The following is an 11,732-nucleotide window of genomic DNA, read 5'->3' on the forward strand; positions in this document are numbered from 1 at the left end:
TGCTGCACCTTCATAAGCACCCTCTCGCCAGCCTTTAGCTGACACAGTAGCTGTTGCTTGTCCGGATCTAGTCCGGCGCCCTCTGCACTATTATTGTCAGATTCACGCTGCACTTTGTTAATTAATTATCTTTTCAAAGTACGTCTTACCAGCGGGGGTCTCTGTGGCTCCCCCTGTGGCGACCAGTGCGGCCTCAAGTTGGGCCTTGCACTCTTGGAGCTCCTGGGATAGATGGGTATTCTTCTCCGTAAGATCCTGCATAAAAATTGATCCTTAAATCAGTTATTTTAACCATTTTAAGTCTCGGGGGCTACTGGCATATATAACTATTAAAATTACTTACACGTGTGTCTTTCACATACTGCTCCGTGGCTCTGGTTAACCCATCTTGAGCGGCACGGAGGTGCGCGTTTCCCGCATCAAAGGCATCTAACGCCTCCGGGGAGAAACACGCGTCACGAAGAACTGTCCAGCGACGCCTGTGATTCATGGCGCTCTCCACCTCAGACCGGGTGGCAGACAGCCTGTCGGCATCCTCCGTCGGAGGAGCGTCCGACTCATGCCTTGTATTCGCCTCCCCTTCCGGGCCATGCATTGGAGCATGGCTGGTGGAGGCTTGATTGGCAACCTCTCCGGACACTGTCCGGCGAGCGCTCTTTCTGGAAAAGTTATGAGCATTAATATACCTCCTGGGAATCCTTCCCTTAAAAAATAGTGGTGCTCCGTACTGTTGCGGCGGCGTTTTAGTTCGCGTCGCACTCCTCTTCCGCCTGCTGGGCCGGACTGACCCTTGTTGGCCGGTCGCCGCGGGCTCGACTTCCTGCCGTAAAGGCGCTTCCTGTCGAACACCATTGGTGCACGGTGGTCAGAACTAAGCATTAAAGAAGTAATGGTGCCAGGACTTCGGTCGTACTCACCGGGGAAGTCGGACACAAAACGGGGTAGTCAGCCATAATGGCGACTAAAGCATTATCTATGCTGAGCTGGTGGTACACCCCGTCGATCAGTTCCACCGCTAAGTCCGGATCCTCTTCGGAGGCCGGATCAAGGGTCTTCGGGTTGTGGGGCTGGGCTTTTTATGCCCTCCACGTCCCGACGCAGTTCCTGTGTCAAAATCATACAATAAGACAATTGCCTTTAAAGGCACGGTTCAGATATGCATGCGACCGCTTACCCAGCTCCGAGGGTTGTTCATGGAAAATCCGTTCAGAGGAGTCGTGCGGAGGAAGTCCTCCTTGTCCCCCTTGTACAAGCCGGACAGGATCTTCACCAGATCGTCGGCCGAGCCAGGTCCCTTGCGGCCGTGACGGGTGGCGTCGTCGTCTCCGTTGAAGTCCCACATGGGGTGGCCCCTATATTGGAGCGGCTGCACCCCACGCATAATGCATGTGGCCATGACTCCGATCATGGTTAATCCGGAATGGGCTAGCAGCCGTATCCGGCCCATCAAGTAATGGACGCTACTGTCATCTTCTCGTCGAGGGCTCCATGGGCGCCAACTTAGGCGTTTCTTCAGGGGAGCGTTGCTGAACTCCGGAAGGCCGATCCGGACTGGATCCGGCAGCGGAGCGTCCTCCGTATAAAACCACTCCGAAGGCCAATCTTCGGATGCCTTCTTCGGGGTCCCGGACAGGTATCTGGTCCCGGCGATGCGCCATATTTCGTCTCCGCCCACTTGATATATCGACCCCTCGTGAGAGCGGGGTACGAGGCAGAACAGCCTCTTCCATAGTGCAAAATGGGGCTCAATGCCCAAGAACAGCTCACACAGAGCTACGAAGCCCGCGATGTGCAAAATGGAGGCAGGTGTAAGGTGATGAAGCTGGAGTCCGTAGAACTCCAGGAGCCCCCAGAGAAATGGATGTATAGGAAATCCGAGTCCCCTTATTAAGTAGGAGACGAAGCACACCCGCTCTCCTTTGGAGGGATTGGGGGCGCTCTCCGCCTGCTTCCCACCTTTGTAGGTGGCCAGTCCAGCTCGAACTGGAACCATGAAGGCCGGGGGAAGATATCCCTCTGCTTGGAGCGTCACTAACTCGCTCTGCGGGACTGAGCATCTCCTCCAATCTCCTGGCTTAGGGCTGGGAGCGCGAGCAGAGGAGCCGCGTCGACTGTCCATGTTGGAATGGGTTTGGTGTCTGATGCGCCTCGATGAGTGCTTGCGGAAGGAGGATGATGTGATTTGGATCTGGATCCTCGCCTCTCTTATAGGCAGCTTATTTGCGCAGCTAGGGGGTAAAACATAAAAATACCCTGGCTTTTCGCATTCGTGCGACGCGTGGAAGAAGACCATTATTGGACGCGGAAGCCAAGGAGCACAGTATTTATGAAGTAACCGGACACTATCCGGCAAACACATGGAGCATGAAGAAGAACCCGCCTTGCAAACGCCAAAGACAACATACGCGCCGGATTCGTCGTTATTGAAGCCTGGTTCGGGGGCTACTGAGGGAGTCCCGGACTAGGGGGTGTCCGGATAGCCAAACTATCATCATCGGCCGGACTCCAAGACTATGAAGATACAAGATTGAAGACTTCGTCCCGTGTCCGGATGGGACTTTCCTTGGCGTGGAAGGCAAGCTTGGCGATACGGATATGTAGATCTCCTACCTTTGTAACCGACTCTCTGTAACCTTGCCCTCTCCGGTGTCTATATAAACCGGATGGCCTTAGTCCATAGGACGAACAACAATCATACCATAGGCTAGCTTCTAGGGTTTAGCCTCCTTGATCTCGTGGTAGATCTACTCTTGTAACCCACATCATCAATATTAATCAAGCAGGACGTAGGGTTTTACCTCCATCAAGAGGGCCCGAACCAGGGTAAAAACATCGTGTCCCTCGTCTCCTGTTACCATCCGCCAAAACGCACAGTCCGGGACCCCCTACCCGAGATCCACCGGTTTTCACACCGACACCTTATGAATCTATCATGCGGGATAATTATGAATTTAGTGCCAAAGAAGGCACCCGTTAGATCTATCTTTGCTTTTATGCCTAGCTAGGGGCGTTAAACGATAGCGCTAGTTGGGAGGCAACCCAACTTTTCTTTATGTTTTTTGCTTTTGCTCCTGTTTAGTAATAAATCTTGCATCTACTCTCTGTTTAGATGTGTTTTTATCTTTTAATTAGTGTTTGTGCCAAGTAGAACCTATAGGATAAACTATGACGATAGTTGTTGGGGATATAACTATTTGTGTAAGCCGCCCAGGAGGAGCCAGGTTACGCAAAGAGGACTCACCAGAGAGAAGCCCAAGACCAAAGTATAAAGATGGTGGTTCATAGAGAGCTTAAGGCCCGCAGGCGACTTAAGGCCCGTTGTAGTAAACCGCTATAATAATATTACTTGTATCATAAGGTAGACTTAACTAGTCACCGAGCCGGACATTGTTTATAAGCCGGCCGGGACTCTGTAAGCCGCAGGGCGTCGACCCGTGTATATAAGGGGACGACCCGCTGGCGGCTTAGGGCAAGAAACAACTTATCGAGAGTCAGGCATAGCGTATCTCGCTCCCTGGTCATCAAAACATCAATACCAACCCAACTAGACGTAGGCCTTACCTTCACCGTAAGGGGCCGAACTAGTATAAAACCTCTCGTGTCCCCTGTCTTGATTAACCCCTTCAAGCTTCCTAGTTGCGATGGCTCCACAACTAAGTCCTTTCACGAGGACATCTGACGTGACAATTCCACGACAGTTGGCGCCCACTGTGGGGCTAGCGCACGGTGGATTTGAGTTCTTGAAGGGCAACTTCGAAGGGCTCAAGGAACACGTAGTGGGCCGAATGACCAAAAGTCGTCGCGGCAAGATCTACATCGACGACGAAGGCTGGGGCCCCGACGCCGGCTCAATTGAGTACGGGTACCGGGTCCCCTTTGGAGGGATCCACGTCTTCTTCGGCCGGATTGGTGAGCCAGGGCCTAAGCCGGACAACTGCACCGACCTCGTCGAGACGGCTCACCATGCGAAACCCGCCCGAGTTCAAACTGGCATGAAGCGTGTCTTTGTGGGCTGCGTCCAAGGAGAAGAACTTTCTGAAGGTCCTAAATATGGTGGTGAGACGGCCGTCCACTCTGACAGTGATTCGACCGCCGGTTCAACAGATTCTTTATATCAAGTTCAAGACGGTGCGCTCGGGGGCTGTTCCGATGGCCTTAGTATTCTGGACCCCTGTGAGTCGCCAAATTGGGCAGGAGTCTTTATAGATGGGACTCAACCCGGACAAAACTCTACAGCTGAGGCTGCAATTACTTCCGGGTTAGGAGCGGCCGGGGTAGGAGGCCCTATGCGCCCGCCGGCTCAAGTACTGATAGACCTCATGGACAAGCTTACGGCCCTGTTGACTGCCACGGTTGTCCCTGCAAACAAAGATGAGCATGACACGGAGGTAGCACGGGTACGTGAGGAGATAGCTCAAGCCAAGGAGGCCTTAGCGGCTAAGGATACTAGGCTAGCTACGGAGCGGGCGGCTCTTGATGCCCGGACACAGTGGTTTCAGACAGAGGCTTACTAGCTTACGATGAGTTTAAACGCGTCTAATGAGGTAATGAGGAGGAGATACCAGAAGACCCAATCCCGGTTGCCTCCAAATTACGACCCTGGGGTTCTTTTTGCCACACCCGGAGCCGGCCCAAGTAACCCGCCAGAGGGCAATCGGCTTAAGACATCCGGAGCAAGAGGACCGGTTCCACGTCAGGAGATGCCACCTCCTCATATGAGCATGGAACCGTCACGTTATGTGCCGATACCGCCGGGTCACTTTTCCAACCCCATGGAGAACTTAATCGCAACATCAGCGCGTCTGGAGGCTCTTCCAGTGGATGGCGATGACCCAACAGCGGTGGAGACCCGGAGGATCAGGGAACTTGTTCAGACAGCCCTGGCTCAGCAAGAGATCTATTCTTATAATCGGGATAGATTTCATTCAGCTCCTCCACCTTGGATGGTACCACCTCGTCAGAACCGGAGTCAGAGTTACAGTAGGCACATAGGATCTGAAGTTTTGTCACGCAATGTCCAACGCCGTGACCAACATGGAGGCTATAACCTGGTGCAAGGTCGAGTACGTAGGGAGAAGGAGCGAGCGGCACAGCTGGCGGCTCGACAGACAACACGTCAGGATATGCTAGAATATCCAACGACTTCTACTGAGATGGGAATAGCCACCAGAGCCGGTGTTTTTTCTTGTTTGGTACCGGCTTTGCGCAGTGTGCGCCTGCCCAAAGATTTCAAGGGACCTCGAAAGGTGCCGAATTATACGGCCGACTTACAGCCTGAAGCATGGATCGAGAGTTATGAGATGGCCATGGAACTGTTGGAAGTTAGTAACGCGGTAATGGCTAAATATTTTACCATGATGTTAGATGGAACGGACCGGTCTTGGTTTAAAGGTTTACCACCCGATTTCATTGGTTCGTGGGAAGAGCTAAAGGCTCGTTTCATCCGGAACTTCAAAGACACCTGTAAGCGATCTACGACGGTCGTGGACTTGACGAATTGTAAGCAGGGGGAAAGTGAATCTACCGCCCATTGGGAACGCCGGGTCAAGGAGATAATTCATTCATCTGATAAGATGGATGCCGGCTCTGCAGTACTTATATTAGAAAAGAATTGCAGCTTCAAGCCGCTAAGGCAGAAATTGGGGCGCCTTAAACATGACTGCAAGGATATGGGTACGCTAATGGCGGCTCTAGTCAAATATGCCGATTCTGATAGTACCAAGGATCCCGAGGCTAATGGTGAAAAGACAGGGAAGGGAAAACGGGATGACAGTAGAAAGGGCCAACAGCATAACTCGGAGAATCAAAATAGCAATAAGCGTAAAGCGGATGACAACCTGGAACTTGTGGCCAATGTGACACAAGGTAACAATCAGAGACATAAGGGTAAGTGGCCTCGATCCGGCGGGTTATACACCTTTCTTCATAGTTTATGGAGTCTAGGCGGCTTTGCTAAGTGATATCCGGCCATGGGATATAACCCATCTTCGGCTTTACTATACTTGAGCCACCGGCTCTTATGATATATATGTTTTTTTGACAAAATACACATTATATAAAGTAATAAAGATGGACCTTTGTCCTTTTTTCACCCTTAAAAAGTGTATATGTCTTTTTAACAGGTGGTGGAAACAACTAATAGGGACTGGATCATATCTGAATCCGGCTTCCCTTTTGGTCCGGCTTATGATCATATCTGAATCTAGCCATGATCACTTGGGGGCTTCCTATTCAAACATGGGTCGTATCCGAACCAAAGAGGACATAGCTGTCGATACCCACTTGATCGGCATACTTGCCAAACCTACTTGGGGGCTTCTTGATCATATTTGAATCATAGCTTAACCCCTTTAGGTCTGACGTGGATCATATACGAATCAGCGTCATTAAACAAATCTTATGGTCACTTGGGGGCTTCCTGTTCAAACATAGGTCGTATTCGAACCAAAGAGGACATAGCTGTCGATATCCACTTGATCGGCATCGCCAAGCCACTGGGGGCTATATGATCGTATCTAAATCTTAGCTTAACCCCTTTGGAACGGTTTACTGATCGCATTCGAATCAGAAGCCTCTAAATTATTTGATTATCTTGAGACTTTGGGAAAACATTATGATATTTTTTTTGTCTTTCCGGTTTAATATTGGTCACATCTGGTTATTAAGTACCAGGTGAGCATCAAATAAGTAGGAAAGGTTATCAAGGAATTACAGGCATGCTATTATGTTTATGTTTAGCAACAATATAGTTGTAAACTAGCCTGTGTAGGGTGCCTTTGGTTCGTTTCTGGGTTACAAATACCTTATGTGACACCCGGTGTGATAAACCGCAAAGGGAGTTTGTTTTATGTGCAGGATAAGACAAGTAAATTTAACATTAGGGAGGCAAATGGTCAACATAAGCTAAGCAATGGCGGCTTATGAAAGTATTAAGCGCCATAAACATGCGCGAAGGCATGACAAAATTGAGAAGTTTTTTCTATCCTATTACAAGGCTCCCCGAGCCTGAATAAAGTGAAGCATTGTTTTGGCAAAGGTTAAGACGCCCGGCAGTTTATCCCTGTGGCGGGCTTGATGGCTCCGGGTTATCCTTCTCCGCCTCTTCGTCGGTTTCTTTGTCCTGGAAGGTGGACGAGGTCCGGTCAATGCCGCTCAAGGCTTCAAATTCAGCCTCATCATCTATTAAACCGGTCGGGTCCACTTCAGGGGCAAAGGTATGCTTACGCGTTGGAGGGATCAGGCTGACTTGGTCATACGGAACGTTTGGGATTCTTCGATTCTCGCTATCATAGCCCGGCGAATACTTAGTAAGATCAGTAGCATTACCAATGAGAGTCGCCAAGGGACGAACGACTTTGACACATGCGGTAAAGTCTTGATCATCAAATACAGAGCCATCCTCCTTCAGGCTTGGATATCCAAGAGTAAGATCAGCCAAGTCAAGTTCTGGCACCCATGCTTTTGCCCGGCTTAATGCGGCCACGGCTCCGGCTCTTGCAGATGCCTGCCTTAAGTCTTTAATCCGTTGAGGTAGCACTGCCAGATGCTTCAACACATCTTGTAGGAGGCAAGGAGGGGTATTTGATAAGGCTACAATGGCCAAAGCACGTTGTGACCCAGAGTACAACTGCTCCACAAGGGTATAAACCGCCTTGAGCTTGATCTGCATGTTCTGCTTGAGGTTGGTACTCCTGGGGCATGTATGGTCACAAGAATAAAAGCTGGAGATAATTACCACAATAATCCTTGGAAGATTGTAATGTTTTAAGTTTTTCAGAGCGGCTTACCGAAGATGGTGGAGACCATTTGCGATATCTGCCGCTTTAAGTCAGACAGTTCGGTTGTTGCCTCTGCAAGAGATGCTTCTGCCGTCTCGGACCGAGTCACTAGTGAAGCCCTCTCATCAAACCAAGCTTTTTTCTCCGACAAATTTTTTTCTTCAATTTCTCTTGTTCAGAGATGCTGAATTCAAACTTGGAGTTTGCTTTCTGAGTTTCAAGCTCTTGAAGCTTCAGCTGGTTCTTTAGGTCAGCAATCTCCAATTCAAATTGACTTGTGATGGCCTATATTGACATGAGGTTATGATGAGGATCATGATGAGGTAACATTCAAATCCCAAACACTTTACAAGTAAAGATATTTGGCACTTGGGGGCTAATGTATGCTGAAGAATTGTAAATTTTATCTTGCCGGGTCATATATATTAAAGTCTCAAGCACCTTACAAGTAAAGATACTTGACACTTGGGGGCTAATGTGTATTGCAAATTTAAAAGCCTTATGTTATAACCGGGTTAAGTTAATTCTTTTTGAGCCGGCTAAGTTAACAGGTAAAGCAGATTTCTAAAGTCTATAGCATATTTGTTCAATAAGCAATAGACTTGGGGGCTGGTATAGTATGTGAGACTCTGGTAAACAGTATAAGTAATACCTCGGATTTGTGATGTATTTGTTTCACCATGTCAATTTCTAGGTCACGGCTATTATGCACTTGATTCAGATAGCCCGAGACTATATCACCAATGCTTAAATGAGTATAATCAGTAATGTCCTGCTTGGCCTTTCGGCGTTGGGCAAATTCTTCCTTGGCGGTACATTTGGCAAGGACGGTAGGCCGTCCTGGTTCAACAAACTAAGACTTCACAATCTCAACTTCCGGTTCATTTGTCTTGACTGGGCTAGGAATTTCCGGGTTATCAGAATCGTGGACAACGTCTTCTGCAGGCGGGTCAGAGGTTGACACCGGAATATCGAAAGCCGGTTCAGGCGGTGGCTGATGAGTGGAGCTGTCAGGAACGGATGAGTCAATCGCCGGTTCAGTGACCACCGCTTCTCGGGACGGTTTGTTCTTCTTTGCCCTCTTGCTGGGCTTCACCTGCAGGCTGTCAATCAAAGTGGAAGGATGAGTATCAATGAATAAGTGTGGAAAAGCTTTAAGTAAGAAAAGTTGCATTACCCGGGAGCTGTTTTAAAAGCCGGCATGTTTGATTGCATCGACTCGTCGGAAGAAGGAGAGGTATCCTGATATTTGGAGTCAGATGGATTGAGAGGTTGGCGAATTAGACCCGCCAAAGGAATAGCAGAATGTAAATCAGAAATAACCTCGGTCCGACGCTTCCTGGTTACATCGGGTAAGCCGGAGGAGAGTTGTGCGTCTTGAGTAGCCCGAGTTTGCCTCCAGTTCTCATGCTATTGTCGCTTCAAAAGAAAGTGAGGATCTTGGTAAGCTAGAGGATGTGAAAATCTTACTTTCTGGGTCACCCTTCGGATCTTTTGCTTTGGCAAAGGCTCTGAGTCGGAGGAGATTATAGTTACCTCTTCATTGGCTGCTCGACTGTTCCCCGTATCCTCCTGAAGGGATAAAATGTCAGACAGGTGATAAGAAGGGACTTAAGAAAATATAAAGATTACCTCTTCCTCAATCGAAGAGCTATCCTCCAATCTGAGTAAGTCGGAGGCGCTGGGTTTCTTCTTCTTTGAGGTTCCTACCTTGGCGGTTTTCCTTTCAGCTTTCTTGGTCGTCCTAGCTTGTTTGGCAGCTTCATGGTCATATTTGGCTTTCCAGAAATCGTCACCAGCCTGTGGAAAAAGTTAAAGATTTATGAGTATCAAGAAAGGTAAAATGTATCCGTAAACATTTGTTACGATTGATAACTTACTGCAGGGGCCGGGTTGTTCTTGCAAAATGGAAGTAAGCCGAAGGCGTTGCTCGTCACAGTGCCCTCCTTCAGCAATGACTGGGTTGTAGCATCCACCACGTCATCTGGTAAGTCGTCAGGGCTATGGCGTAGCGGATCAGTCTTTTCTCCAGTATAAGTACACATTAACCCGCGACGGCGGCTTAATGGAAGTATACGCCAAGTGACCCAGACTCGGACCAGATCGATGCCGTTTAAGCCATTTCCCAAGAGAGCTTTTATTTTCTTGATGGTGGAATTGAGAGGCACGCGTTCAAGGGTTGTCAGCTTGTCTGGTAGCGGATGGTTAGACTCAAGGCGCAGGGCGCGAAAGCCGAGAAGAGGTTTTTCATCAGCCGCAGAAGTGTCCTGACAGTAGAACCACGTCTGGTTCCAAGATTTGGGGTGACTCGGCAACTCAGCATAAGGGAAAAGACAGTCTCTCCGTCGCTGGATTGAGATGCCACCAAGCTCAAGACTGGGCCCGTTGGCACGTTCATTTTGCCGGTTCATGTAAAAAAGTTCCCTGAACAAAAGCAGACTTGGCTCCTCTCCCAGGTACACCTTGCAGAAGACTTGAAAAATTGCAAATATTTGACACGGAATTGGGTCCGATGTCTTGAAGTCTAAGGTCAAAGAAGTTTAAAACCTCTCTGAAGAATTGTGAGCCGGGAGGAGCAAATCCACGGCTCATATGATCCGTAAAAAGTATTACTTCCCCTGCTTTGGGGTGAGGTTTTTCTTCAGACAGGTCAGGGGCATGGTACGACATGACGTCCTTTTTTGGCAGATGCCCAGACTTTACAAACTCAGCTAGTTTGCTATTGGTCACTATGGATGGAACCCAATTGCAAGTTACAGGGTCCTTGGTAGCCTTAGGAGCCATCACAGCAGTTGGCCTATGGAAAAAGAAGAGTATCCGGTTCAATTTTAACCCGGGAGGAAAATTTTGATTATTTAAAGTGGCGGCTTAATGAGGGGCCTAATGATATAAGGATGACTATGCAACAATATTTAAGCCGCTACAAGTATCAAGTGCAATTCAAAAAAATTCCGGGTCATGAGGAGCAATCAAGGTTCTGTGTCATTTATTTAAGCCGAACATCTCGACAATTATGTTTCAGGGCATTTACCAGAAGAGGTTTTCCGGGTGATAAAAGCAAGTTTCACAGCTAACAGTCATTACTCTGGATCAAAATATTGCTCTGAAAAGAAAAAATTTCTAGACCTAAAACAGGGCAGAGAAGTTCATGCACTCGAAAAGGGTTTCTGAACAAGAGAAATGAGATCTATTTTTATGCAAGATCAACACAAACAAGCACCGCATCAGTTCTACGTAGTTTTTACAATCTAAACGGGGCGTTGGAAGGAACTAGCGAGGGTTTGGCGTCGGGCAGTGATGAACACCGCCGATCTCAGCGAGGACCTAACGCAGATCTGAGAAAGGGAATGAGAGGAACTCACGGATGCGGACGAGCTGCAGAGGGTCGCCGTCGATCTCTGGTCCGAGGCAGGTTGATGCAGCGGCCTGAGTCGGTGAAGACGAGGGGTTCGACAGTGGCGGCGGCAGAGCTTGGGAAGAGGCAAGAGGAAGAAGACGACTGGGGAAAGACCTAGGTCGCCCTATTTATAAGGGAAGACTGACCGAGAGGGCGCGAAAGACGAGGAGATAACATTTATTATCCAGCGGCTCTGGCGCCTCAATTCTCGGGATGGTCAGTAAAGACAAAGATCCGTTCAAGATATGACGGAGTAAAATTAATTTTTATTGAAGATGACATCATGATGATTTAACGCGGGTCCAGATGATGACGTCATGGTGGGTTAAATTTCTTCGTTCGAGACAAAAGACTGCAGGACAGTCCATAAGGTATTTTAAGATCGACATGAACAGGTTCAAATCAATCTAGGGCCTAATGTTGGGGATATAACTATTTGTGTAAGCCGCCCAGGAGGAGCCGGGTTACGCAAAGAGGACTCACCAGAGAGAAGCCCAAGACCAAAGTATGAAGATGGCGGTTCATAGAGAGCTTAAGGCCCGCAGGCGACTTAAGGC

This window comes from Triticum dicoccoides, chromosome 7B (genome assembly GCF_002162155.2).
Source record: "Triticum dicoccoides isolate Atlit2015 ecotype Zavitan chromosome 7B, WEW_v2.0, whole genome shotgun sequence".
Classification (NCBI taxonomy): domain Eukaryota; kingdom Viridiplantae; phylum Streptophyta; class Magnoliopsida; order Poales; family Poaceae; genus Triticum; species Triticum dicoccoides.